The following is a 10,737-nucleotide window of genomic DNA, read 5'->3' as shown; positions in this document are numbered from 1 at the left end:
ATAAAATAATGCAAGTTACGGCTTTAAAGGTTTAATCTATTCATTTTCCTGTCATTCGTTCCTTTGTTTGGAGCCTGAAAATGACTAAGAGCTGGATTCACACCTCAGTTACTATCAAATGACTTTAAGTTGTAAGGTTCATACAAATTGATCTTGCCCTTTTTTCTACAGCAGCATCAAAGTGTGCCCCGAGTTAACGCCGAACAAAAAGTCCAGAGAGCAGCCCGACGGCAAACAGACAGAAGAGAGGAGGAGGAGGAGGAGGAGGAGGAGGAGGAGGAGGAGGAGCGCTATGGGAGCTGGGTGGGGGTGAAGGGAACAGGGGCATGTTTACCTCTGTTCTCTAGGGGGGCTCTGCTTTAGGGTTGGGGGAGGAGGGGGTCTTCACCAGGGTATAAGAGGAAAGGGGAGGACTTTGAGGTGGGGGGATAAAATTAGATATTTAGGGGGAGGTGGAGGCTGTGTTGTCCTCCACGGGCCTGTTTTTTTAAGCAAGGCCCCTTTTTGATTTGTCAGAAGGTTCAATGAAACCATGACGATAACAACAAGCCATCCTGTAATGTGGTATCACACTTACATAGTGGCAGCGTATGTAGAGAAGTATACTGGCCCCAAATAAACTGTTTATGAAGATGTGCGATATGAAAGCTGCAGAGAAGAGAATCCAAAGCGTCTCACTCACCACCCGGTGGCTGGTTGCAGTATAGGTGAAAAAAAAAAAAGTTGTCTCCTCCATGTTAGTGGATGGGACATGGGCCAAATGTCAAAAAGTCAAAATACACATCAAATCACTTTTTTTGGTTTCTGTTATTTCATGTAGTATCTAGTTTTGTGTAGTTTGGTTTTAATTGGTTATTTGATGCTATAAAAACAAGGTGAAACGTCATGATTGACAGCTGAGACTGAGCCGCAATTGGTCAAGCATGTGTTTCGATGGTCGTGACTCAAAATGCATAAGATATTCGTATCTGGGATATCTAGCTTCATTTCTGGATAGTGGGAGGAAGTGGAGACGTGTCGTTCATGTGATGGAGGAAGAACAACTTCAACCTCATATTCATCCTTTCCTCCCCTCCTCTGCTTCTCTCCTAAAAATGGAAGATAATTAATGTCCAGAGTGCTGCATTAATCTATTCGGAGAAATAGCGCTTGTTACAGTAAAATGTAAACATCAGCGTAGTAATAAAGCTCCAAAATCGAGATAAACTCCAGCCCACACCTACACCTCCGATCACCCCCCACCTCACTCTCTCACACACACACACACACACACACACACACACACACACACACACACACACAGAGCGAGAGGAGAGAGAGAGAGAGAGAGAGAGAGAGAGAGGGTTTGGGACCCACCGACTTTGAATACAAGAATTACTCAAGCGTGCTTATTCCTTCTTTTCCCTTTCTTTGCCTCTCTACTCCTCTGCTGCCCCCTCTCTTTGTTGGCAGGTGTGTGTGTGTGTGTGTGTGTGTGTGTGTGTGTGTGTGTGTGTGTGTGTGTGTGTGTGTGTGTGTGTGTGTGTGTGAGACAGTGAGAGTGAGAGAGAAAGAAAGAGAGAGAGAGGGAGAGAACTGGCACACTCTAACCTTGACACTTGAGCATCATGGGGGTGATGAATGGAAGTGGTCACAATACATTCTGGGGGGGGGGTGGGTGTTGGAGGAGATGATGATAGGTGCAATCGAGAATTTGAATTGTGGGTACACACAACACTGTGGACAAACACACACAGTGTATTAATCTATAGATATTCCTATATAATATACATATACTCATATCATACAGGTGATAGGCAACAAACAACATGAGTGTGTGTTTGTGTGCAGAACCTTGTGCTTCACTGTGTGTGTCCAGTCAGCAGGGAGGGGATGGGATATCTGATCTAAAGCCTGCCGGTTATTTCAAGGCCTTGGGGGTGCAAGGTTGATGTTGTTTTCTTTCAATCAGGCAGCCGTGTGGGACGCGCTCACACTGCAGACTCCTCACATTAACACTCTTTAGTGCAGGGAGGAAGACGGACCCAGACACTGTGTCGGCTTCCAAACCGTCTCCGTCTCCGATCTTCTCACCAAGTGACAGGAACCTTCGAGCAGTAAACACCTTTCCTGCTGTTTTAAGACGCTGACGTGGTACAGACAGGTTTTCAATTAAGATGCATCTATGCATGGCAGATTTCATTTTCTCTAACATTTACCGAATACATTTACATTTCTGATATCTCGTTTTGTTTTATACTCAGATTCTCACGACTGCTTTGCTGACATCCTGCACTGTTGATTTGTGATTCTTTTCTATTGTTTCTCTCATCAGTTATTTCTTTGACTTATATTTGCTTTAATTGCTAAAACAGATATAGGACATCCAGTTAAATAAAAATGACGTTCAAACTAAATATCCAAAGTTTATATATCATTGTTAGTTTGGGACTTTGAGGTTAAATCATCCCAAAATACTGTAGTTTAATTATTAAGTTTTAAAAGAGAGATTTTGTTTCTACAGCCCAGAGCCAAATAGAAAAGAATGGAGCAGATCTGTCTGCCTCATTGTAAAGTTACAAGTCGTTCAAGCTTTTCCTCAATAAATGCAAAAAATAACTAAGCTACACTTCACAGAAGCCTTTTCTGTCACTGGTACAGCAAATATTCACATCTCAGCATCAGCCCAAGATACTCGTGACGTTCAGCTCCCCCTTGAGTCTGCAAAGCAGTAAGAGAATCTGTTGATACTGCAACAATGTCGTCCCTGCTTGAAATTTAAAGGGTACAAGCAAGTGAGTTTAGACGAGACTGCAAGAGAAAAACATGATTTCAACTCTTGTGGAAAAACTGTCCAGACCAAGCACCGGAAATTTGATCGAGTGCAATTATATCTTTAAAATATAAATAAACCTTTGAATATAAAAAGTGTTTTGGTATTCATCTATCCAGATTTATATTTTATGAGTTCCGAAACTCACAGCAAACGTAGTGGTGAGCCAAACTTAACAACCACAAGTCAAAACCTACATATTTACAGTGATTTATCAAATGAAAGTGAACAATAAAGTTTTCTTTAATAGGTCAATAAAACTGAAAAATGCTTAAAGTTAAATAAATAGTTTTAGGATCCAATGCATTATTCGAAATATGCATTCTGAAATTGATGAAAACAGAAATTTATATTTTGAAGTGGGATGGTTCATTCCATTTTGTGCAGATCCATGATCTGTGTGATATTGCTGCAAAACACTTATATTACTTGTACACTTGCTTCAACTACTCTATTCTACTACTTCTATTGTAGTAACCTGTTGCACCAGTGTATAGATGCAGTAGAATGAGCTGTACAGTATCAAAGTGCTGTATTTCTAGTTGTTCTGTGCAGTATTTCATTCTTTCTATTGGATTTTCTATAACACACACAGATGTTGCCAGAGATGAGCATGATAATTCCGCCCCATCGCCTCCCAATCGTTTCCCATAAGGCCGTCTGTCCTCACACCATATGTATCACTATTTGCACTAACACCTGTAATGTATGTAGGGACCCTCTGCTGTACATATATAATGATTAAACTGCTCTGCGGTCGGGGACAGAGTCGGAAACATCACACCCAAAGGTTACTGGTAGAGTGGGTTTGCATCTCCATGGCAACTACACACACACACACACACACACGCGCACACACACAGGAATAGTCTCGATAGAGCGTAAGAGGAAGTAGAAGCATAACTCCGTTTGCTCGTGAGCTCACTGTGCATGACGACGCTGCTGACTTTCACTTTCGGGGCCCTTTGTGATTTCCGACCAATTAGGCCGCTGTGGTGCAGAGGCCAAAGGAGACCTGTTACTACATGATCTAACAGTTTGTCCTCCTGTAGACCTGCATGTTATCGTCTCTCTGGCAGCAGAGAGATGCAGGGGAAATGAACACAGTCATGGTGGAAAATAACTGGAACAAATGTTGGGATACATTGGATGAAGAGGGCTGGTGAACATGCACACACACACACACACACACACACACACACACACACACACACACACACACACACACACCTCATACCTCCTAGCAGTAGCCTCTGTGCCTTTTCCCTCCCTCATCGACCAGAGCTATTGATGAACTGAACGTTAGAAGGCTGAGTCAATAAACAAGAGGAAAAGCTTTTTGAGGAGCGAGCGAAAGGAAGGAGTGTATCTACAAGCACTCCATCTTTTTTTTCTCCATTTGTGTATCGTACACGTGTGTGTGTGTGTGTGTGTGTGTTAGCGTGCTGGGTGCATGCATTCATGCCCAGTGTCTACCTGCATATTTTCCCTGCCTCGCTCTCCTCCTCCTCCCTCTGAAGTGACTTTGTCCGTGCGCTGTCTCTTCCCCTCTCCTCATGTCGTCTCTCGTCCTCGCTGCAGACTCACAGAGCTGGCTCGTTAATGTTTAATGCTCACTCAGGAAGCAGACATGCTCGGCGAGGCTCGCACGCACACACACACACACACACACCCCTCCTACATCCCCCTAGCGACGCCATCCTCATTACCAGCCTGAGATTTAACCTTTCACCCCTGGACCAGATGGCTGATGTTTTCATACTGGAGGGAGAAGAAATGAAGCACATTGCACAGCATCACAGGAGGAGGAGGAGGACGAGTGTGTTGAAGGATGATGGAGGTGTTTGTCTATCAACAGGGGATCAGATGGGGCTATTGCTGAATCAGGCCCGGCTGCTGTGCATTTGTATTCCGCGTCAAGAAATGAGGTTCCCAGGAAAGCAATGGGATATAACATTACCTGAAAATATGGATTTCTGCTAATGAGAGAAACTGCTGCTTGATGAAGGTTTGGTCGATTTTCTGAGCTTCTCGTGCAAAAGAAACCTCGTGTCAGAAAAGAGTAAATTAAACAAAATGTACGTAGCTGGATTTGAACTTTGTTTCAAGTGTGAACGTGCCCTCACACACACTCGCTTTTTGGTGTCAGACTTTGCTTGACCTCGGGAACTGTGACAGAATCCAGATCAAGCTGCAGGTCGGCGCCACTTAGCACATCAAAAGATTCCCGAAATCACAGAGTGGACGAGAGGCGACGTCCAAACAGGACTGAGACTAAGCAGGCGGCGACGTGTGAGAGGTGGCATTGTGTGCATGTGTGTGTGTGAGAAAGATTGAGAGATAGAGATAGAAGAGAGAGAGAGAGAGAGAGAGAGAGAGAGAGAGAGAGAGAGAGAGAGAGAGTAAAAGTATGGGGCAGTTCACAGCGCTGTGTAAGTGCCTGAGCACATGTTCATGAGTAGCTATTGGAATGACAATGGCACACTCAGGTGGTGGAGTCTGTGATGAGGGTATGTGCATTCCGGTGGTCTGTGTGTTTATATATGGTATGGTATGGTATGGTGTGGTGTGTGTGCAGAGTCCCCACCCTCAACACACTTGACCACCTTAGGGGGAAAAATACATTTTCCATGTAACAGACACTTTTGTCCTGAGCAAAGTTTCACTGGTTAACATGTGTGGGGCCTTGTAATTGAAATGTCTTCATTCTAACAGAGGGAGAACGGATGCTGCAAGAGACAGAAAGACATACTGCTGACCTATATGTGCAGTACGTTCCACCATTTTCATTTTCTGCACTCAGGTCCACTTGTACCAAAATGTAGCCGTCAGATTTGTCTTTTTCTTTATAATGGCAGCAGATGTGTGGCCGGCAGTACTTATCAAGTCGCCCCCGTACCAGAGGTGACAGCCCTCCAGACAGCTTCTGCCAACAACACTCCATGTGTTCATTTCCCTGCCTCTCTCCCTCTCTCCCTCTCTCCCTCTGCCTCCTTCACACACTCTCACCATCCTCTTTTTCCTCCTCCTCCTCTTCTCCACCCTCCAACACACAGACATATACACTTTGAGGGCTACACAGCGGGAGAGAACAGCAGAGTGATGGAAACTGCAGGAAAAAGAAGAAAAAAAGATTACTTTTCCATTTTGCAACTTGCCCCGTGCCTGCGTTTCATTTTGTCCAGCCAGTGGAGGAGTGAGAGGGCAGCACGGCGCTCGGAGAGTCTGATGGTGTGTGTCATGACTCAGTGTGGTCCGCAGGAAAAGGGCTGCAGCTCTGCTTACGTTATAAAGACACAACCGCAATATCTGTTCAGTATGACTTGGATGCGGGGCTCGCCCTGGAGATGCATGTGAAGGCAGTGTGAGTGTGTGTTGGAGTGTGTGTGTGCCCTCCTTTCTCTTTAATCACAGAGCGAGTGGAGCAGAACCGAGCGGAGGGTTGAATCAGGGGCCTTTCTGCAGCTCTGGCTGACTCCAGGCTGGCACTGCTGCCGTCTAAATACCCGCCTGTAACCAGCTCCTGATGTTTCTCCGTCTCAGCGCAGACGATGGATTACTGCGAGTATCTCTTCATCTCGCTGTAATCGTCTCCTCTCACATTACCACTAGGGGCCCACCTGAATTCAGACATATGGAGCTGGATTAAAACCACACAGGGCTGCGAATATAAAGTGACTTGTCTGCCGGGCTCCTCATGCACACAATGAATGCAATGACTCACTCAGCCCCTTTTTCTTTTAAAACCTACTTTCCCTCCTTATTCTCCTCTTTCTTCATTTATCCTTCCTGCCACTTGTTTATTTTCTCTCACACTCCTGATTCCATTGTTTGCACAAACCCCCGTCTTCCCTCTGTTCTTTCCCCTCTTTTTCCTCCTCCTCAGCGGATTATTTCCTTGTCTTCGCCGTCTGTCTTTCATTACAGCATTAATGATCTCAGGTCATCTGGTTCACATACCCACTGATATAGGATCAGGACCTATACAAAACAGGTAAATAGAGAGGGAAGTACATATGAAATCGTTTATACAGGAAAACCACTCTCCTACACAGTTTTATTAGATGCTACACTTTGAAGAATATACCTTATATTGGTCCAGATTCTCATTATTTTCTTCTTGGGTCTTGACTCTCCCATCTCTTCTTTCTCTCCAACAACAAGGAGCCTTTTCTTCTGACTGAACTTTTATTCAATGTTCTTTTTTTTTATTGTGCATCAATCTCACACAAGCTGAGTTTTAAAGTGAAGAATCACTCTTTGCAATAGTTGCGTCATCGCTCTCTGAACCTGACAAAGCCCTTTTTAATCAAAAAGAAGAATAACAGGCCTGTAATCCTTAAGTGGGTGTGTGCTGACCTCTGCTGGTCACACGTGGGACTGCTCCATCAGGGAAAAAGAGACAAGTGAGATTCATCCTATAAAAATGAATCAGGGACAAATTAACTGAGTCTCAAATAGTTCCATACTCTCTGATACATATATTAGTAAATAGATTTAGACTTTGTTATGTGTCACAGCAGCTTCAGTCAGAATTCATCTTGATTCCTATGACACATGTATGTTTGTGATGTGCTGACCTCACTGCAAAGGGATTTTTACCCCGAAGCAGCTGCAGCATCTTGTGTCATGTTTTAAAACAATTATAAGAGATTTACAGTCATACTGAATTAATGCTACGAGATCTAATTAGGCCCCGCCCCCCGGCTACTTCCTGATCTGACTTACGATTAATCCTGTGCAGAGTTTCCTACTTACAGTTTTAATGTGATTTTGGTCATGGACGTTGTTTTTTATCTGATGGTATGACTGGAACTTTATTTAAGAGGAAGGTTGTTTATATCAAAACTAAAGCTGATACTTTAACTAAAATTCGTTTTTCCCCACTGATATCTTTTACCAGGTTTTGGTCAAATGGTAAAGTTAATCAAGTATATATATATATGTTTCTAATATATTTATATTTAGTAAAATAGTTTAAACTAGCAGCTACATCTTCTGAATTTTTTATCAAATATTTGTTCACTAACAAAAGATGTGTGTGCACAGAATGTGTTAATATATCATTAAAAATGTGTGCATTATCAAACTTTCCACCTTCCACATTTTGCAATAATGTTAATTGTTGATGGAAATCACTGCAAAAAATATGATGAAAATAACAAAATGTCATCTCATACCCAGTTAATTTTGCAGCACATAAAATCGTGCAGGCCTTTTAATAGCATCGTTAAAGTGGAGCCTGTAGTAGATATTTGCAGTAGGGAATATAAGCCTGAGGTAGGCGCTATAAGCTTGTTTACCCAATTTCAATACAATATAAAAGTTACATACAGTAAATTAGGGTTAATAGATACATTTCACACAATTTACTACACTATTATCTATATGCATCAATTGTTATTTGCTCGAGTATTAAAGCAATAAGTGTCTGTTTAGGGCGTCTGATTTGACAAATTATAGATAAATAACTTTAACAGATGAACGCAAATCTTTTTAAAAGTCACAATAATCATGCTGCAGAGGCTGAGGAGGCTCGAAAACCTATTCTCCATATGTCACATCTTCCAGAATCATATCATCATGTCTGAGTTTTACATTCTTTCTTGACTGTACGAGATTTGAAATAAAACACAACAATATGACATTCAGTCTTTATAATAATAATAATAATAATAATAATATGACGTAATATTTCCTGGATCCAAAACACGGACATGAAACCAAACCCACCACTACATCAAATCACACAGGCCACACTGGTGCAGCCACAATGACTGATCTGTAGGTTTGTAACCGGTCAACACATTCCTGTAGTGAGTAAACAAGCGGTAGCGGCAGCATGTGGGGCACTGAAACCTGCAGCTGTTGTACAGGCAGCTCCAGGGAGTCTGGAATGTAGTAAAGCAGGACAGCAAGTCTGAGACATGCATCACCCTGGTTCACAGAAGTTCTTACGCTGTGGGAGTGGGTGACTGGTTTGGGGGAGAAATATCAGGAGGCCTAAATGGGAATCATGCTGCAATGTCCACATTTAAAATGTTATGACAACTGGGCAGCTGCAACGAGGACCACCCACAGGAAAGGACATTTAAAAATAAGATCTCTGCATCGTCTTGACTTTTTCTCCTGGACATAAACTGAGCTCAATTTAAGATCAATATGAGATTTAGACTATTTTCTCATACTTCTTAAATGTAGCTTGTGAGAAATAGCCTCTTGCCTGCAGCCTTAAAAATACTCCTATTTCTGTCCCCTTCAAATAATCTATATTTGTCTCAAGTAATAAGATTGTTGAGGTAAAATTAAGATTCACAAGAAAAGACTAGATTTGATTTTATCTAGTCTCTTGCTCCTCATTTCTCCAAAGACAGGTTTAGGAAAAAACTGATCAGAATATTGTAATATTCAAATAAACAGATGATTATTATTTATCTCTCGTGACACAAAGAAAAGACACTTGTGAGCCTCCTGTCCAGATCCAAAACCTTCTATTTCATCAATTTTCAAGGGAAAACAGCTACCATTGATTTAACTGTAAATAAATAAACAATTCCACTTAATAAGGTTTTCCATCGTGATTAAAGATCCAGTGATTAAGATTTAGGTGAAGGGATCTATTGGCAGAAATTAAATATAAAATAATCTTAGTGATGTTTTCACTAGTGTGTTTCATCTAAATTATACGAACAGTTGCTTTCTTTACCTTAGAATGGACCCTTTATATTTAAATACTATATATATTTTTATCGGGAACGGGTCCTCTCTACGGAGGCCACCATGTTTTTTACAGTAGCCCAAACTGGACAAACTAAACTCCTTTTGAGTTTTTATGACAACTGAAACCACAGGTTCTCCTTAATGTTTGGAAGAGGGGGGTGAGGTGAGGGGTACTCAGCTGCAATATTCAACTTCACCACTAGATGTCACTAAATTCTGAACACTGAACCTTTAAGCATTTTGCTATTTCAACAAGAGGCTATTAAAATACACTGAACAGCCCCAACATGAAAGAGCACCTACCACATATTCTGTAGGTGACGGGTGTCCCTCTTCTGTGGAAATGGCCTTCGCTCCCATCAGTGAGCCTGAGGTGTTCACTGACTCTTCACCTTTGCTCCAAACCACCCACTGCCCCCCAGGAGGAGCAGTTCAGGAGCCCATGACCTCTGACCCAGAACCTTTTGGCCCTGGTCTTGTCACAGTCTCTCAGATCATCGTTTTCCACACATGATCGTGCAGGACTGAGCGAGTTTCATGGTAGAAAAGCAGCAGATGACAGGCGTCATGAGAACAACTCATGTTATTCACTTCAACAGTCAGTGGTTTGTGGCTGATCTGTGTAACTGGGAGATGAGATGAGAAGTGCGACCTCTGGCGCACCGGAGGACCAGTGAGGTGGTGCTGCCTTCAAGTACTGTCGAAAATGTTACAACTCTATACAGAGTATCATAAACGAGCAATTGTATGTTTTATCGATTAATATTTCAGCCTTTTATAATAAATTTAAGCCCTTTTTTAAATTCATATGCGCCATAATCATCTCAACTTACATGGTGAAAGTGTATATAAAGATGGGCGACCTGAGAGTTACCCAAAGGTGAAGCCAAAGGATCTCCTACTGGCTGAGATACAAGTGATAAACCATGCCTCCTTCATGTTGATGGGACACAGACCAAATTAAGAAGTCAAAGTACACGTCAATTACATTTGGGAAATGGAATGAGATGTCATGACGTCATGTGTCAACTGGATCTTGTTACCACATCTCCATCCCCCTGATCACCACCAGTTCGTACCCAGGACAGTTTGGCTTCATCTCTGGATAGTGGGAGGAAGTGGAGACATGTCATTCCTCTTTATTTACTGTATATGGGTGAAACATGGCTGACTTATCAAATTTGCTGACTTTATTTTCTACAATA

The sequence above is a fragment of the Hippoglossus stenolepis genome, chromosome 17 (genome assembly GCF_022539355.2).
Source record: "Hippoglossus stenolepis isolate QCI-W04-F060 chromosome 17, HSTE1.2, whole genome shotgun sequence".
Lineage (NCBI taxonomy): Eukaryota > Metazoa > Chordata > Actinopteri > Pleuronectiformes > Pleuronectidae > Hippoglossus > Hippoglossus stenolepis.
This window is presented reverse-complemented; position numbering follows the sequence as displayed.